Source organism: Raphanus sativus, chromosome 7 (assembly GCF_000801105.2).
Source record: "Raphanus sativus cultivar WK10039 chromosome 7, ASM80110v3, whole genome shotgun sequence".
NCBI lineage: Eukaryota > Viridiplantae > Streptophyta > Magnoliopsida > Brassicales > Brassicaceae > Raphanus > Raphanus sativus.
The window spans coordinates 22,477,323-22,482,364 of record NC_079517.1 but is presented as its reverse complement, the minus strand read 5'-3'; the positions used below and the strand labels follow the sequence as shown (position 1 = coordinate 22,482,364).

The window sequence follows — 5,042 nt, the reverse complement described above, 5'->3', positions numbered from 1 at the left end:
ATCTGAAGGCCTAAAATCACTCTCTCTCTCCTCACTCCCCTTAGATCTGAGATCTCATATTTTTAATTCTTTTTCGTTCTACGGCCTTTCTTCTTCCTCTACAACTTTTTTACGCATTTGTTCAATATACTTGTCTCTGTACATTCATGAAAATAACACCAATATATCTGATTTTGATTTGAGTTTGGGTCCAGGAGTTGAGAGAAGAAGAATATTGGAGAGAAGACGCCTCTATACAATAGTTTGGAAACGAAACATCTCTGCACATGGCCTCTTTACGCCTCCTCTCAAGTTCTGCGGTGAAAACGACCAGGAAGACGACCTGGATGCGATGACGCGTATGCCTCCTCTCTGCAACTTGACTTTCAAATCCCACAATGAAGAAGAAGAGTCATGGCTGGATGCAACGACAATGACGAAGGTCACAGAAAAATACGACGGCGAAGGGCGAAGGTGTTGGTCGGCCGGTGAGGACTGGAAGATGAAGAAGACGATGGTGGTGGTGCGGCGCATACGTTTTGTTAGTTGTTAATTAGGTTTAAGTTTGGTTTAGTAGGTTTAAGTTTGGTTTATTTGGTTTAGTAGGTTTAAGTTTGGTTTAGGTTTTTGGTTTATTTGGTTTAGTACCTTTTTATTTAATTAGATTTATTATATTTTTGTAAACCAATTTAAATAATAAAGAATTTTAAATATAAAAATATTTTTAAATTTTAATTATTTTTTATTTTAAATAATTAAATTTAAAATAATTAAATTAAAAATAATTTTAAAATAAAAAAATTTAACATAAATTATAACAAAGAAAACACGCTATTAAAGAGTATTTAATTGCATACCAAAAAACGCTATGATATATAACAATAAGATAGCAACACGAAAAACCGCTATCTAATGTGCTTGACCTACTATGACGGGCGATGATAGAGCGTTTCTAAAACCGCTATTGTATCGTTAGATAGCGTTTTTCGTCCGCTAATAAAAGCCATTTTTCTTGTAGTGAAACTTATGAACACCTGCACATCTTATAGAACATTAAAAAAATTACAGAGCGTAAAAGACATATTTACCACATCCTCTATGTTTTACATGGCAAGCTTAAAAGTAACAAGCTGAAAAATAATTATCAAAAAATAACATATTTAAGCAGTTATGACGGACAAAATATTCTTGAGCCTGCGATTGTAACCAATAACGTTGAAGCATCCACGACCATCATTGCACCCACCTAGAAAACACACCTGGACTGCCAGGGACTACGATGAATGTTACAATGTAGAATGCCAGTTGTGTTAAGCCTCATAGTAGTTAAAAAAAATGAGACATTTTACGCCCTCACCATTGACTTTAATTAAACTCTAACTGTTGCAGGGTGCCTATAACCTCCCAAATGAATAATTAGCTCACTCTATAAATGCACTGTAATTGCAAAAGCCACCAGTTACTCATGTATCCCTTACATTCTTTCAATACACAGTTATGGTCGAAGCTCTCGATTCTTGATTACTCAACCATCAAGATTTACAGAAGTCATGGTGAAGATTCCAGTTGAAGTAAAAGGCAAAGCAAGCACAAGGGGATCTCCAAAAAAAAAACTTGTTTCAGAAGCTTCCACAGCAGCATCATCATCTGTAACAAAAAGAAGTAGTAAAAAAATGGTTGGTCTAAATCATACTTACACCTATTCTTTAAAATTTCTACAACTTAACCATCTGTAACCAATTTGTACAACTTATTCCTATGCTTAAACCTAATTTTGCAAATATCGGATCTACGCCAGCTTTGGTTGCAAGGGAAATATCTACCACTCACACAAGCCCCCTTATTAGAACACCTATCAGATGTATCTCATCTTAATGGTAAAAAATCTCTAAGGCTAAGACATATTTGAAAACTAAATTCTAATGATGTGCCACTCCCTTTTCTGGACTCAAATACATCACATTAGCTAATGGGAGACTGGCCCGACAGCAACGACAACTAATCCTAAAAAAAGATGTCCCAGATCACTTCAGCAATGCAAGCTTAGTTATAATAATTTAAATTTCAAAACAACACTTCACTATTCATTAGTTTAATCTTTTTGCTTGACTTTACAGGAGATATTATTATGCATCAAGCTGATCAGCAGATGGGTAAACAAAGATGCAAGACAATTAGCCTCAACGGTTAATAGTGAGTCTCTCCTAAAAATTGAGCACATACGGCCACTTAACCAAACCTTACAGATAACAATTATGAAACAGCATTTTATCATTGTTACAAAAAAACGCGTAACATTACAATTGTACTTCACGATTGTCATTTCATATTGCAGAAAACTACTGACGACCATCTGTTAGTAAGTGGGATTTATTGGTAACATGTCCAGCTTGCCAAGCTATTGTCTGGAATGGTGAGGCTGTTGTGCAAGAAACACAGAATTTCCCCAAAATGTTTAGTTTATGTTGTCAGCAAGGACGTGTTAAACTTCCACCGGAATGTCAACCACCATCCCTACCTCAAAGAACTACTTGAGAGACCCAGATCCGAGTTGCTAATGGAACGTTCTCGATGGGTGGTTAGATTCACCACACTGTGACAGGAACTCCTGGACCCTTTGCATTTAGGCTCCATGGGTAAACCCACCACATAATTGGTTCTCTGCTCTTGATGGTAATCCTCCACAGTTTTCGCAGTTGTATATAGTGGACTCGGACAATGAACTGACAGCAGAAAGAAGGCTTTCAAAAAGGGTTGCTCACCATTAACAATAGATGACAATGTGACGGCCGAGTTAATCAAGATGATGGATGAAATTAATAACCTGGCTAAAACTTTCAGACATGCTCGAGATCGTATCCTAGCTGGTGACTCAGTAGAATTCAGTATCATCTTAGTTAACCAGAAGCATCGAGGAAGACAATATGACTTGCCAACTGCAGGAGGGATAGGTGGTTTGTTAGTTGGTGACTTCATAGTAGACTCTGCAGGTAAAGATATTGTGCTTGAGTATAAGTCGTCAAAGCTGCAGAGGATCAACGATTTACACCCTCTGTACATGAGCTTGAAGTAATCCTTACTCTATCCATACGGAGAATACGACTATGACGAGTGGATTCCCTATCAAGATACGACAAACTCTAAAATCAAAAGAGGGCATATGACAATGAGAGAGTACTATGCTCACCAGATCCAAACAAGATCAACTGAGGGTATGACTATGATTAAGTCAGGAAGATTGTTTTATCAGTATATTGTTGATGCTTACACGGCCACAAAGCAAGATATATTACAGTTGATCAGACATAACCAGAAAACTGAGGTCTGAGTTATATACAAACATTTGCTATGTATTAGACCGTGGAGATACAAATGCTAGCCACATGGGAAAAAGTCATATTGCCTTCTTCGTTCACTGCAGGACCTCAATATATGTCTGAGAAATATCAAGATGCCATGGCTATCTGTCATTGGTATGGTAATCCCAAGCTTCTCATCACCTTCACAGCCAACACAAATTGCGTTCAACTGAAAGAACACTTAAATGTCTATGGAGGTGATTCACCCAACAACAGGCCTGATCTTGAGTGCAGAGTTTTTAAGCTTAAGTTAGAAGAGATGATGTCAGACTTTAAAAAGGTGTGTTCTTCCCAAAATGGCTGCAGGTACGTTCTTAGTTTTACTTTTTTTATTCCCATGTAACATAACCCTAAATAGATAGTTCTCAGCTTCTCATCTAATGCTTAATTTTTATCTCAATATTTAGTGGTCTACACAATCGAGTTCCAGAAACGTGGCCTTCCACATGCACACATTCTTCTTTGGTTCGCAGGTTTTAAAAGAGAAGCAACTGCTGTGGTTATTGATCAATACATATCAGCTGCATTCCTAGAAAAAGAAACAGACAGAGAGGGATTGTATTTGGTTGAGCACCACATGATTCACGGGCCTTGTGGAACAAACAAACTCTGTCACCACGTATGGAAAAGAGAGAATGCACAAATAAGTACCCCAAGCCTTACTCAAAAACAACAAAGATCGACAAATCTGGTTTTGTTGTTTACAAGAGGTCGGTTGATACCAGAGACTGTTCTGAAAGGTGATATTGAGTTGGATAATCGTTATGTGGTGCCACATAACCTCACCAACCTCAAAAAATATCAGGCACACATTAATATCGAGTGGTGCTGCAAAACAAGTGCCATCAAATATCTCTTCAAATATATAACCAAAGGTGTTGTAGAAAATCCGATGCGAGATCCACCTCCGTATCGACTCCTTTGTACGATCTCTAACTCTCTAATGTTATCTCTCGCAGGATCACTCACGAACAAACGAATCGCGACTTTGATCACTCGTGTGTCAAACGTAAAGAGAACGAAGAGAAAGAATCTAAAGCGATCAACACAAGCAAGTTTTAGAGTTCCCCGTTAATCTCTGGGTACATCTCCTTCAGGACGGGACCTGGTAATTCACTATTCTCTGTGTATCTTTGATTTACAGAAGATCAACTAACCTCTTGACTCTACAGTTTCAGAGAGCTCGATGATGAGAAGAGGAAGAAGGTTGTTACATAACAACCTTTACTGCAAACTTTATATCAGTAAGTCTAATCTTCTCTTGGGCCGCTTTCAATCACTGAGGCCCAGCTTCTCACTTCTTCTGTTTCACCGTTTGTTAGGTTGCAATTGGGCCGAAGCCCATACTCGAAGATTGCTGTGATGGGTCACACACCACAATCCTCACAATCTCCACCTTGGTGTGAGACGCCATCGACTCTTGCAACCCTAACACCGGAAAAGCTCAGCTTTGTACTCCTCCTCCTACAAAGCTTCTCGCTTTCCTTTCTGGTCCTGTTCCTGGTGCTAGCTTCGTTTGTCCTCATTCCGAGCTAGCCTTCCTCCACCTGAGTCTTCAGATCCTTGTCTCTCTGACTTCCAAGACATCACTCGTCAAACCCGCCGTCTTCTCAGTTCCAAAGACGACCGACGCCCTTTTGTTTCTCTTCAAGCTTCAAGTATATTCAGCCGAGTTAAGCACCCGCTGAAATTCTCCACTGGTAA

The 5,042-nt window shown here is 38.8% G+C and overlaps 1 long non-coding RNA gene across 1 annotated transcript; it reads left to right on the top strand.

The window, feature by feature from the left end:
- Positions 1-3,127: 3,127 nt before the first annotated feature.
- LOC108858849 (uncharacterized) lies at positions 3,128-4,725 on the top strand. Its single transcript, XR_008936542.1, has 5 exons — positions 3,128-3,644; positions 3,812-4,213; positions 4,298-4,446; positions 4,511-4,582; positions 4,661-4,725. It is a non-coding gene; the product is annotated as an uncharacterized LOC108858849 (long non-coding RNA).
- Positions 4,726-5,042: the final 317 nt, after the last annotated feature.